Source organism: Lipotes vexillifer, unplaced genomic scaffold (assembly GCF_000442215.2).
Source record: "Lipotes vexillifer unplaced genomic scaffold, Lipotes_vexillifer_v1.1 scaffold46, whole genome shotgun sequence".
In the NCBI taxonomy this organism is placed as follows: domain Eukaryota; kingdom Metazoa; phylum Chordata; class Mammalia; order Artiodactyla; family Lipotidae; genus Lipotes; species Lipotes vexillifer.
The window spans coordinates 308,524-323,243 of record NW_006799818.1 but is presented as its reverse complement, the minus strand read 5'-3'; the positions used below and the strand labels follow the sequence as shown (position 1 = coordinate 323,243).

General features: G+C 40.5%; 1 pseudogene; it reads right to left on the bottom strand.

The window, feature by feature from the left end:
* Positions 1-14,720, bottom strand: part of LOC103089955 (14-3-3 protein eta-like) — a 92,578-nt pseudogene that overhangs the window by 21,651 nt on the left and 56,207 nt on the right.

Below are 14,720 nucleotides of genomic sequence, written 5' to 3'. Positions count from 1 at the left end.
AGTGGGGTGCTAGTAAACTAGCTCTCTGGGCTGGGGGAAGGAATCCCTTATTTGTGGTGCTTTTTGATTTCTGGGGTGCACATATTACCACCACAACCAAGTTCAAATTCCCAGATTTTAACAGTTGGCATAGGCCCAGGGGCAGCTCCAGCACACCAGTGGGTATGTGATATGATACAGTGCAGGAGAGGTGTTGTAACGATCTTAGTTTAGAATTCTGGGCCTGTTTTTTGTGAAGTGTGACTTTGGGAGAATAACCTTTCTGCCTGTATCCAATAATCTGTGATTTATTAATACTACAAAGGGTTGCTGTGAAAATTGAATGAGGTAATGATTGAGTGCTTACCACAATTCCTGAAACACAATAAGCATTCAATAATTCCTAGCTGTTATTGACTATATGTAGTTTTGAGATATTCCAGTGCAGTTACAGGAGAGTAACTGCTTTTTTAATCTGAGGATTGAGAAAATAAAAGACTACTATGAATTCTGTAATTTTTTTGAAAAGTATTTTTATTTTAATTATAGCAGGCTTCTCTACATTTGAAACATTATTTCTATGATCACTTATTTATTGTTACTACAGAAAATGCTTGGATGCATATGTGGTTTTAGATATATAATAAATTATAATAATTAATGGCTTCCCAAGGGTCAAAGATTCGTAAGTTTGGAACCACTATACTGATAATTTTGCAGTGGAAAGTTGAGTGAGAGAGACCAGTTGTCACCTACAGAGGTGAGTAAACAAATGGGTTGATGCAGGTCTCTGGAGTCACTCCTGCTTTCACAAATGCAGCTTTCCAATCCAAACAACTAAACGCTTTTGTGGACTTGATAATGGAATTTCAAGTAAGACCCAATTTTTTGTAAATTGGGTGGAACTGAATTTATTTTTCTAGGGTTGTATTATGTTTTCATGAGGAATAGTGCTTTTATTTCTGTTTTTCAGAACCCTATTCTTTTGAGGAGAATATCAATATATTTTGACCTATAAAGAAAACACTGATGAAAGTGGCTCATGTAGTAATTTTCTTAGGGTAGAAATGTCTTTTTGTCAGAACCTTTCTAGAGCTTTTGTGTTTTGAGGTTCACTCAATTATTATCATTAGATATCTTGTTCATATAAGATTCAATCCAAAGAATTCTCTGAATTTTTAACTCTTAGTTAATGTTTTGTTCCTTTAATAATGAAAATTTTTATAAAAATATTTCAAAAGGTAGCATGAGAATATTTCTAATGCTCTTTTTTTGGGTCAAAATAACAAGATCACCTTTTTATTTTAATGCTATTGTGCCAAGGCTATCAAAATACATATACTACAGTGTTATTCATATTTAACAAATGGCTCTGATTATATTTGAATTCAGGCCTATCAGTGGTAATAAGACTGCAGCTACAATAATTCAAAATAATATAGACAGCATCCACAGACTTCTCTAACCTTCTACTTTTATGTAATCGTAAAGCCTCCCAATTACACTGTTGGAAAATCACTGAAAAATGCAAATGGGTAAGCGGTTGTCAAGCAGTCATGTGAACTGGCAAGAATAATAATGTTGGCAGTTCTGTAATCACGAAGCATACAAAAGCTGACAGGACAAGTACTTTCTTTCCACCAGTTGACTAAATGTATATTATTGCTGCATGCTTTAAAAAACACAGGTGAAAACACACCATTCTCTGAGCTGGACTTTTAAGCATTTTCAGACTCATCATGGCCTGCTGACTTGCAGAAAGAAAGAATGCTGTTTAATATTGAATTAGTTATTCTATAATCAGCTGTATTGAATGCATTATAAAGAGACATTTCTTTTTCAGCTAGGGAGCAAACAACAGCCAAAATATCCTACTAAAAATGGGCTTTTGGGCTTCCCTGGTGGCACAGTGCTTGGGAGTCCGCCTGCCGATACAGGGGACGCGGGTTCGTGCCCCGGTCCGGGAGGATCCCACGTGCCGCGGAGCGGCTGGGCCCGTGAGCCATGGCCGCTGAGCCTGCGCGTCCGGAGCCTGTGCTCCACAACGGGAGAGCCCACAGCAGTGGGAGGCCCGCGTACTGCAAAAAAAATATATATATATAAGCAGATTTAATACAAGTAAAACAGTTACAATAGTGCCTGGAATACACTAAAGGCTTAAATGATGTTAGCATCATTATTTTTATTATTGTTATTACCATTGCCATAATTATCTTGCTTTGCAAAGACCTTCTCTGATTCCCCATACTACATCAATTCCTCTCAGTATATGCTCTGCTAGCACCCCAAACTTTTCCTTCACTAGATTTAACTCATGTATGATTAATTGAGTATTTGTATAATCCGCTACAAAACTCCAAGCTCCATGAGGGCAAGTACCACACTGTTTTGTTGATCACTGTATATAGGCAAGTCCAGTGCATGTCTGGCACAGAGTACATTCATAATATGCTATAATGTTAAATGAATGAATGAATCACATTCCATTAATTTATTTTTTGTCTCAAACATCTTAGAGCACACACAGACTATTGCTCTAATTGACTTAACCCTCTTGGGTAGCACCAGAAGAAGTAATCTGTCTCCTTGGGTCCTGTGAATTGAATTGCCCCCTAAAAAAGAAATTTTAAAGTCTAAATAACTCTCTCTCTCTTCACTGAATCCTTACTATGAGTATTTATGTTTGATCTAAACTAGAATTCCCTGTTTAAAATGTGTGTGTGCATGCCTGGTACCTGTGAATGTGAATTTATTTGAAAGTATGATCTTTGCAGATATAATCATATTTAAGATGAGATCATTAGAGTGGTCCCTAATCCAATACGACTGGTGTCCTTAGAAAAGGGAAAATTGGACACACACACACACACAACAGGAGAACACTATGTGAAGACAGAAACATATAGGGAAAATGACCATGTGAAGACAGAGGCAGAAGTCAGAGTTATGTTGCTATAAGCCGAAGTCTCCTGGGGTTACCCCAAAGCTGGAAGAGGCAAGGAAGTATCCTCCCCTAGAGACTTCAGAGGGAGCGTAGCCTTGCCAATACTTTGACTTCTGGCCTCTTGGAACTGTGAAAAAATAAACTTATGTTGTTTTAAGCCACCCAGTTTGTAGTACTTTCTTATTGCAGCCCTAGGAAACTAATGCAGGTCTTCTCAAAAAAAAAAAAAAAGTAATTTAGAGGCAGATAAACTGAGGCCTTGGGCAACTGGACAGACAGCAGAACCATCTCTACCCCTCAGTGATCTTTCTTGACTTTTTGCCCCATTATACATGAGACTCACTGATAAATGAGCCAGCTATGGAGCCTTCCAGGTCCTGCACCTGGCTCACCAAGCAATCAGAGCTTTCCATACAGGGCAACAGCCCTGGTGGCTCCTTGGATAACGTTCAATCAATGAAGAAGGTTAGACTGACTCTAAAAAGGCCATTTTTTTTTTTTTTTTTTTGCGGTCCGCGGGCCTCTCACTGTTGTGGCCTCTCCCGTTGCGGAGCACAGGCTCCGGACGCGCAGGCTCAGCGGCCATGGCTCACGGGCCCAGCCGCTCCGCAGCACGTGGGACCCTCCCGGACCGGGGCACGAACCCGCGTCCCCTGTATCGGCAGGCGGACTCCCAAGCACTGCGCCACCAGGGAAGCCCACTCTCCTTATCTTTATAGCTACCTCACTTTACAGATAATAAAAGTGAAGAAAAGAGGTTAGGTCAATTGATGAAGTTTGTACAAGAAGTAAGATTTCTGCTGAAACCTAATTAAGAGAGGTAAGGAGGTGTGGACAGAGAGCTACACGTGGAAGCAGCAGCATGTGCAAAGGCTCCAAGGGCAGATGGTCTTCTCTCTGGCCAGAGTGAGGTCAGCAAGGGAGAAGGTAGTGCAAGAAGGGAGAGGAAGGCAGTCAAGGGTCAGATCCTGATGGGTCTTACAGGCCAGATTAAGACATCTGTCTTTATCCTAAAAGTAATGCGAAGCTATTGATGGGTTTATATAGGACAATGTCTTAAAGAAATTTGTATTTTAAAAGAAAAGCGATTAGTTGCAATATGAAGAAAGGATTGGAGGGAGACAAGTTCTCCAGAAAGGTTAATAAGAAGCTTCAGGAGGAAGATAATGGTGACTTGGACTAAACTTGCGACAAGGAAGATGGACAGATATGAACACATTTGCAGTCATTAAGAGGTAGGATTAAGAGGACAGGGCGAGGGCTTTCCTGGTGGCGCAGTGGTTGAGAGTTCGCCTGCCGATGCAGGGGACACGGACGGGTTCGTGTCCCGGTCCGGGAAGATCCCACATTCCGCGGAGCGGCTGGGCCCGTGAGCCATGGCCGCTGAGCCTGCGTGTCCGGAGCCTGTGCTCCGCAACGGGAGAGGCCACAGCAGTGGGAGGCCCGCGTACCGCAGAAAAAAAAAAAGAGAACAGGGCTAATACGTAGTATACTGTCATGATCAACTGGGCGGTTGATGGTGCCATTTACTGCCATAAAGGAGTACTGAGTGAAGAGCAGGTTGTGAAGGGAAAACTGTGGCTTTGGTTTGGACACATTACATTTGAGCACCTCTGTGGCATCCAAAAGGCTATACCAAGTTGGCAATGGGAAATACAGTTCTGTAAGTTCGTAGAGCTGTCAGGGTAGAACTATACTTTCTTCATTATAGTGATAGCATTTGAAACTGTGGCAGTGAGTGAGTTTGACTGGGTGGAGGGAAAAGTGTATGAGGAGAATAAGGGCTTCAGACTGGGTTCCAAGGATCTCCAGTATTAAAAGAGCAAAAGTAAGAAAGGAAAGCAAAATTGGAAGAGTGGCTGAGAGGTAGGAGGAGGTAAATTAGAAGATGTGACATCATGTGACAGACGCCAAGGGAAGAGAGGATTTCAAGGCAGTAAACATGTCTAATACTGCTGAGTAAGATGACAATTGAAAACTGTTCATTAGCCTTAGTAGCATAAATGTCATCGAAGATCTTACCAAAAATAATCTTAGTGATGTGGAGAGGGCGATGCGTGTATTGGAATGAGTGGACTGGTGAAATAAGGAAGCTGAAAAGTAAGAATTTTGTACCTTCTTACAGAACTTAGGCTTTGGGAGAAGATAGGGCAGTGGCTGAAGGTAAGTTGGGTTCTTGGTGTGTATGCATGTGTGTGTCTGTGTGTGTGCATGCACACACACATTTTAAACAGGGCATTCTAGTTTAGATCAAACATAAATACTCATAGTAAGGATTCAGTGAAGAGAGAGAGAGTTATTTAGGACAAAGGATAAAGAGGGAAATCAGTAGCCCAAGATTCTAGGAAGTTTGAAAGTGGTGGGATTCGTAACAGGCAGGTGCAGGAGCAGATTTGGTACCAGGAAGTTGAGGGAGTTTATATTGCATGGCTTCCGATTGTTTTGAGGGTTAAGAGTGAGGTAACCTGCTCCAAGTGAGAGGAAGAGGGGTGTGGCAGTTTGAGGAGACTGAAATAGTCATTGCTGAGAGTGGGAAGGCTGTTGCAGAAATCCAAGTGATAAAGCTTGTTGGTTCAGAGAACTTTGTCATTCTGTTTTCCAGATGTGTTTCAAATATCTGGGATGGGGCTTGTGCATAGTCAACACTTAGCACATTTGTTGAAAGACAATTTTATGAATTTGAGGTTGCAAGGTGACTGTTGCCTAAAGGCCAAAGCACAGGAGCAGAGTTCCCTCTTTGTTTGTTTATATTTGACCTTGAATCCCTTTATACAAGTTGAAGACAGTTCTTAGCAGACTTAAAAGGGACTTTTGGCTTTAGGAATTTGAAATGATGTGAAGAAATGTAGCTTCTCCAGTATTACAATTTATATCCGTAAGAAAAGCTTACACACATCTTCAGCCTAGTTTGGTTCATTTTATCTAAGTACTTGCTCTCTTTCAGACAATTTCTTCTTTCCTTTAAGGCATCTTTGCCAAGGACACATCCACACTTAGGAAGCTTTTGTCAAAGGATTGCCACTTCTTTTTAAGAAATGTGTCCACATTAGAAAGAGATTTGTCATAAAGCGGGTGGCAATTATTCCATGTTTAGAATTAGTATTGCCTTTGGAAGAGGTAATGGCATGTTATTCCATGCTTTCCCTATGTCAGTTCAGTCTTTACTATGTACCAAATGGCTTGAGTCAGTTTTGACAGCTTTTGCCACTTCCGATGGAAATTTGATAAACAATTTGACAATATCAATTTTTATCAGTGCTAAGTTAAGCAACTCAACTTTCAATTCTGAAGTAAATATTCTTGTATCACCACACATTCTGGTGGTATTATTTAGGCTTCTCTTTCAATGCTTATATTTTATTTGGGAATTGAGATTAGCATAATCTTTTAGTAATTTTCATTCTTGATAATGATTTAATAACTTTGGATTCACAGAGAGAAAACTTCCTTAAATTATCCCAGGAGCATATATAGGAATACATCTGACATCTTGATTAATTCCTGCATTCTTCCTATTCCTTTGTCCAGCTTGATTTTGTCCCTTCTTTCTAATAGTAATTGAGAACCATTCTTTGACAATATGTTTATAAATGATAGCACTTTATTTTCCAGATTGCAGTATTAGAAAATAATTTTTAAAGTATTTCATATTTTAAAAGATGATGTTAGTTCATTCCATAGAACTAGGAAATTCTCAAAAAGATGTAACATACCATCGATAAAATACTTTGAGTATGACTGTCAAATCTATTTAATTATGAGAATCATGTTAGTAGCCTGATAATAGCTTTTATTTGGTAGTTTAGAAAAATGCTATTCATCATCTGGAATCATCAGCTTTTAGAAATTTTTTTCAATGCAGTTTGTTTTCTGCAAGGAATAACTTGTACATGAAATGCATTCCAGAATAGAGCTTAATTCCCCCTTGAATGGCTTGGTTATGAGTGACTCATTATGGGCTAAGTGACAATTAATTCATTTTCATCATTCATCTATTCATTTCAACTTTGGTTAGGCAAATTAACCACCTGAGGTACACCTGTTTGAATGCATGTCTTAGGTCTGCATATAAAGTAACTATAGGGAAAAAAAACACCAAAAATCCTGTTTCTACATCCTCAGGGACAAGCACAGTGCACTGCAAGTGTTAAATGCTTGATAAACAGTTACTGAAAAAATTAAGATTTGCTCAAATTCTATTACTCATTTTAGGTGAAGTGCATATCTCTACTGTATAGTTTTTAAATTTACTTTTATGCTATCAAAAGATCCACTGGCATCACAACAACTATTGCTGAGATATTCTTCCATTAAGTGTCTATTGTGTATTTAGAGTAGGCATAATATTCAAGTATTTCACCTAACTGCAAGAAATGTGGAACCTATAGCTACAGAGAAAACAGTTTTAAAATTCCAGTGACGTTAGAGCGTAAGACCTTCTTTGATCTGTCCTCAAATTGCTGTGTCTCCCAATGGGAAGAACAGAGCAGAGGCCTCGAGTTACCTTTATAAAAGATCATCAAAATAGTTATTGTAGATACTCCATAGATACAGGATGGGCCCCATCCAAAATTTGGCTTGATGTCAAGACTGATGATGGCACACACACACATGCAAAGTATATGAAAAATATATTACTAAGCTCCCAGGCAGGTCTGAAATGACTCAGAGAGCAGGGTAAAAGAGTCCTAGAGTCTTTATGGCAGTTAGGAGGTGGGGTCAGGATGAGGGTTCCTGCGTGGTTTGAATCATCCCACTGGTGCCAAAGGAATGAATATGTGGGCTTTCTTAGCTTGCCCAGATTGGGGGCAGAAGGGATGAGGGATGGAGTGAAACTTAAAAGATGTCTGTAATCAAGCATCAAAAATAGAGTCAGGTTCTTTAATACAAAAGAATTCATGGGAAAAATCAGAATTTTGAGGGGAAAAGTGTAAATTTTCATCTTTGCATTGTTATTTATTTATTTATTTATTTAGCTATTTATGGCTGTGTTGGGTCTTTGTTGCTGCACGCAGGCTTTCTCAAGTTGTGGCGAGCAGGGGCTACTCTTCGTTGCAGTGCTTGGGCGTCTCATTGCAGTGGCTTTTGTTGTTGGGGAGCACAGGCTGTAGGCACGCGGGCTTCAGTAGTTGTGGTTCATGGGCTCTAGAGTGCAGGCTCAGTAGTTGTGGCTCATGGGCTTAGTTGATTAGTGGGATCTTCCCAGACCAGGGCTCGAACCCGTGTCCCCCTGCATTGGCAGGTGGATTCTTAACCACTGCACCACCAGGGAGTCCCTTTGTATTGTTTTAAATGATCTGTTTTATGGAGGGTGGAGAATCATTTCCTTTTGAGTCTTTAAGGCCTCAAAAGTTGTGTTTGGCCCTGGACCACCACTGACCTTTCTTTTTTTCTACTATTTTCTTTCTTGGAACCAGCTGCTGGCCACATGGAATCATGGGTCAGCTCTCTAACCCTGCATCTTTGCTCATGCTCTTCTCTTCTCCTGGAAGCCTTTCCCACCTCATTTGAAGGTGTGAGTCTTATCCATTCTTCAAGCCCAGTTTAAAGGCTTGAACCTTTTTCTGGTTCTGCCTCTTGGAAGAAATCAATGCTTCTTCTGCAGTCTCAAAGCATATTTTGTTTGCTCTGATAGCACTTGCCGTTTTCTAGCTGGTCTCTGAAAGTGCCTGACAACCGGAATCTGAGAGACTGATTGATTTTTGTATCTTCCACACTGTCTTTCTCAAAGGATGTCAGTTCTAAGAGGGCAGGAATTTTGTTTTGCTCACTGTTTTTCCTTTAACACTTGGAACAGTGCCTGGCACAGAATAGATGCTCACTCTATACTATTTTGTAAATAAATAATAGACAAATATTTATCAAATAAATAAAAACTAAATTCATAAAGGCTCTCTGACTAAAACTTCTATTAGATTCTTAAATTGCTTCTTTATGCATTGCTTAAATAAAAGGAAAATGCATATTTTATTGAGCATTTAGCATTTCAACTGGTTGAGTTGGCAGTTGAACTAATTTAAAGGGAAAAATCAATATTGAACCAGACATCCACAACTGGGCATCTCTGATATGATTCTGTGACAGAGAATCTAGTGTTTTCAGAAATTGAGACAGACTTTGATTGAAACAGATTGTTAAATAACCTGTGATCACTGTGAAGGTACTCGGCAAGCATAGACATTTTGCTTTTGCCCTGTTCTCAGAGATTTATGCTAAATCTGTTCTTTTTGTCACAGCTGTAGGCAAAATTAGCATATGCTGGCTTCATCAGGCTGTGCAGAAACTTCCCTTGCCTATATTTGTAGGTACAGCTTTTATTGGAGGCCAACCTAAGACAGGTTAAAAGACAAGAAGTGAGCTCAATTACTGATCTTGTGGACATTTAACAGTATCAGGTGGGTCATTCTGAGTGAGGCAGGTCTAATGAGGAAGGAGAAATCAGGAGTGAATACTTCCATCTATGCTATTTTTTAGATTCCACATATACGCGTTAATACATGATATTTGTTTTTCTCTTTCTGGCTTACTTCACTCTATAACACAGTCTCTGTGTCCATCCACATCTCTACAAATGACCCAATTTTGTTCCTTTTTGTGGCTGAGTAATATTCCATTGTATATATGTACCACATCTTCTTCATCTATTCTTCTGTTGATGGACATTTAGGTTGCTTCCAAGTCCTGGCTATTATAAATAGTGCTGCAATGAACATTGGGGTGCATGTATCTTTTTGAATTATGGTTTTCTCTGGGTATATGCCCAGTAGTGGGATTGCTGGGTCATATGCTAGTTCTATTTTTAGTTTTTTAAGGAACCTCCATCCTGTTCTCCACAGTGGTTGTATCAATTTACATTCCCACCAACACTGCAGGAGGGTCCCTTTTCTCCACACCCTCTCCAGCGTTTATGATCTTATTTGCAAAGCAGAAATAGAGACACAGATGTAGAGAACAAATGTATGGATACCAAGGGAGAAGGGGGCGTGGGATGAATTGGGAGATGAGGATTGACATATATATATACTCTTGATACTACGTATAAAATAGATAACTAATGAGAACCTACTGTATAGCACAGGGAACTCTACTCAGTGCTCTGAGGTGACCTAAATGGGAAATTAGTCTTAAAAAGAGGGGATATATTTACACGTATACATACATACAGATGTATATATGCTAATTCACTTTGCTGTACAGTAGAAACTAACACAACATTGTAAAGCAACTATACTCCAATAAAATTTTTTAAAAAAATAAATTAAATGTAATATACACAAAAAAATAAATAAATTTTTAAAAGGAGTGAACACTTCCAAAGAAGTTTGGCCTCAGTGCTCAAGGCCTAACTCTTCTCCAGGTGAATATAAACCAAACACAGTTTGCAGAAGGTTACAGTATCTGAACTCAGATATGTACTCCCCAAATGAAGGGTGTCAAATTTCCAACATCAAAAATTCCTTGCTAAACTGAATTTCAATTGATGGTTGTTTGTTTGTTTTAAAGAAGTTTCCTTGCCTTTCTGCTTCTCTGTATCTGTTCATATTCAAGAACTTCATATTCAAGAACATACTCAATGCTCTACATTCTTAGATTACAGATGCCACAATGGAAGGACAAAAGGAAAGAGAGAAGGATACCTGATTACAAAAGGGGATGACCAATAGGGCTAGGAGGACTGCTAAGTTAATTACTAAGGAGCCTGGGGTACATTGTATTTTCCACTGCTTGAATCTGTGCTTGTGATTTACTTTGAGGAAAGTGACATTGTATGTAATTCAGAGTCCAGGCTTCAAGAGGTCTTGCAACTTCTGCCTTTGCCCTCCTATATGCTACCCTGAAATTTCCATGTAAGAAGCCAGTCTAGCTTACTGAAAGGTGAGAGGCCACATGGAGAAGAATTGAGGCACCACAACCAAGAGTCAACCAATCACTAGAAATTTAGAGAAGTCATCTTAGACCTTTTATTTCAACTGAATCCCCAGCTGAATGCAGCTGTGTGAGTGAGTTCAGGTGAAGCCAGCAGGAGAACCACCGGCCAACTCACAGATTAGTGAGAAATAATAATTCATGTTGTTTTGAGCCACTAAACTTTGCGATGATTTTGTTACATGGCTGAGGATAACTGATGCGCAGCCCGACTGTGAATTTTACATTTATTTAGTCTACATTGGCAAGTCTTAATTATTTATTTCCACTTTCCAACTTCTTAGGTTTTTCAGCACCTTTAAAATGTATATCTCTGAAGGGTCATTCATTCGTTCATTCATTCATTCACTCAGCTTGGTGTTACTCAAGTATCATATATGTGTTAGGAAGTAGCAAAATGAGACTTTAGAGGTAGGCTGACACTAGAGCCATGCTTTTCAATTCAATATGGGCTGACAATTAAAAATGAAGTAGAACAGATGACATCACACACATTAAAGGCAAGTTTCAGTTATGAAAACATATGTGTATACTGAGTCATAGTATAAATGTTTCTCTTACCTTACTAAAAGAAAAGTTTGAGGGGCTTCCCTGGTGGTGCAGTGGTTAAGAATCCACAAGCCAATGCAGGGGACACGGGTTCGAGCCCTGGTCTGGGAAGATCCCACATGCCGGGGAGCAATGAAGCCTGTGCGCCACGACTACTGAGCCTACGCGCCACAACTACTGAAACCCGTACACCTAGAGCCCGTGCTCCACAACAAGAGAAGCCACTGCAATGACAAGACAGTGCACCACAATGAAGAAAAGCTCCAGCTTGCCGTAACTAGAGAAAGCCCGTGTGCAGCAATGAAGACCCAATGTGCCAAAAATAAATAAATAAATAAATAAAATTAAAAAAACGTTTGAAAGCCACTGGACAAGATCATGGAAAGCATCATACAGTATCCTACAAAACTTGGATTTTTTTCCGCATAGTTTGAAGTGCCACAGAAGAGTTTTAGGCGGGGTTATAAATATGTTTTAGACTGTGCTGGAGGCTGTGTGATAGATCTATTTGAAGGAGGAATGACAGAAGCAGAGAGAGGAGTTAGAAGTCTAGGCTGAAAGAGAGATAAGCAGAGAGGCTTTCTTTTAACAAGGGTTTGCTAGGTTTGGAGAGAGAGGAATAGACTTGAGAAGTGTTTAGGAGTTTAGATCAGAAACATTCTGAGGTCGATTGGATATGGGGGTGCAGGGAAGGAAGGAATCAAGGAAATGATTGATATTAGCAGGTTCTTTTTTTAAATTTATTTATTTGTGTTTTTTTTTTTTTTTTTTTGGCTGTGTTGGGTTGTAGTCGTTGCTGTACGCGGGCTTCCTCTAGTTGCGGCAAGGCGGGGCTACCCTTCGTTGCGGTGCACAGGCTTCTCCTTGTTGTGGCTTCTCTTGCTGCGGAGCACAGGCTCTAGGCACGCAGGCTTCAGTAGTTGTGGCATATGGGCTCAGTAGTTGTGGCTTGTGGGCTCTTGAACGCAGGCTCAGTAGTTGTGGCCCATGAGCTTTGTTGCTCTGCGGCATACAGGATCTTCCTGGGCCAGGGCTCGAACCCATGTCCCCTGCATTGGCAAGGCGGATTCTTAACCACTGCACCACCAAGGAAGCCCTGCAGGTTCTGACCGATATGTGGGAAATAATGTTAAGGAAGGCATCAAGGATGATGCGAAGCTCTATCTAATATGAATGGCATGGCCATGAACAGGGATAAATAATGTAGGGATAAGAGCAGCATTTGTATTGGGGGCTTTACTGATTAATTTAGTTTGGGGCATGGCAAGACTGTGCTGTTTGCAGGACATTCAAATAGCAGGAAGCTAGATGTATGAGTTTGAAGCTGGAGAAACAGATGTGAGCATCATTCAATGGTGATTGAAATCACGATGGTAGATGTGTAAAGAGACTAAAAAGGGAGAAAAATGTGCCCAAGAAAAGAACTTTAAGTACTGGGGAAACCCTTAAGTGGTCAAAGTAAAAGGAGGCCAGAATGATGGCAGAGGAGGAAAGCCAGAATCCGCAGTGTACCAGAAATCAAGGGAAAGGACGTTGTCAAGGAAGCTGGGTTTAATAGTGTCAAATGAAGTAGAGAGATCTAGGAGGGTAAAAACTAAAAAGGCAAGTAGGAGGTCATTTATAAGCATATCAGTGGAGGGGTGGGGGAAGTAGCCAGGTGACAGTTAAATTAGTAGAAAGAGAAAGGATGTTTGGATGAGATTAAAAGGTGAGCGGTCTTCCCCAACCTCCCTTGCATGAGTTCCTTCTATTTGTTGCTTCTTCATTAGCATAATTCAGGCCTCCATTGCATCTTGCCTGGACTACTAGCTCCACACTGTTTACTGTACAGACCCTGAGATTTAAAGAATTGTGACAAGTAGAAAAAACCCAATATATGAGTTGTCCTTACAGCCCTGGGTGACAAGAGCTCCGCCCACTGTAATACAGAACTGATGGTAGCATGGTAGCAGGAGCATTTAACCTTTCCTGGGAGGTTTAGAAAACTTCCCAGAGAATGTGGCATTTGAAGTGAATCTTGAAGAATGAGTGGGTTTTTCCCAGAGGATCAGGACATTTGAAGTAGAGGGATGGCGTGTACAAGAGGAACAACAAAGCACATGGCCAGAAGGTAGGTGGGTGTCTTAGTCTACTTGGGCTGCCACAACAAACACTACAGACTGGGTGGCTCAAACAGGAAAAATCTATCTTTCACAGCTCTGGAGGATGGAAGTCTCAGGTCAGGGTGCCAGCACAATCAGACTCTGGTGAGTTCTCTTTTCCTGCCTTACAGATGGCTACCCTCTTGTTGTGTCCTCACTTGGTGGAGAGAAAAACCCTCTCTTCTTATGAGAGCATGAATCCCATCATGAGGGCACCACTCATGCCATCTTCCAAACCCAGTTATCTCCCAAAGGCCCCATCTCCAAATATCATCACATTAGGGCTTCAATACATGACTCCTGGAGGGACGTAATTTAGTCTACAACACTCTGCTTCTAGTCCCCTAAAATTCATATCCTTGAATGCAAAGTACATCCATTCCATCCCAACAGCCCCCAAAGTCCTAGCTCATTCCAGCATCAACTCTAAAGTCTAAGGTCTAAAGTCTTATTTAAATATCATCTAAAGCAGGCATGAGTGAGACTCAAGGCATGATTCAGAACCTGGGTAAACAGGTGTTCTGAGATCCAATTTCCTACGTGTGTGTGTGTGTGTGTGTGTGTGTGTGTGTGTGTGTGTGTGTGTGTAGGGGGATAGTTTAAGGATTCAACCCTATAAGACTTCAATCCCCCACCCTGCTTCAGATGCCAGTCACAAGCCCAGGCTGTTACCTGTGACAACAACCTGTTACCTGTTACAGGTTGGAGGTTCCCATGTCCCCCTCCTTGGACTTCAGATGCAATTGGAAAGTTCAGGTTGTTACCTGTATTTATGACTGACTGGCTATAAATCAGAGGTTCCCACAATTCCCTCTTCTTTGGTTTAATTAATTTGTTATAGGAGCTCACAGTACTCAGAAAAAACATTGTACTTACTAGATTACTAGTTTATTATAAAAGGATATAATTTAGGAATAGCCAGATGGGAGTTGTGTAGGGCAAGGTATGTGAGAAAGGGCATCAAAGCTCCAGATGTGTCACTTTCCCCAAATCTCCACGTGTTCACCAATCCAGGAGCTCTCTGAACTCTGTCCTTTTGGGTTTTTATGGCTTCACTGCACATGCTTGATTTGATTAAATCATTGGCCATTCACAATTGATTTAATTTCTAACCCCTCTTTCCTCCCTGAAAATCAGGGGACTGGGACTGAAAGTTTTTTTTTTTTTTTTTTTTTTTTTTT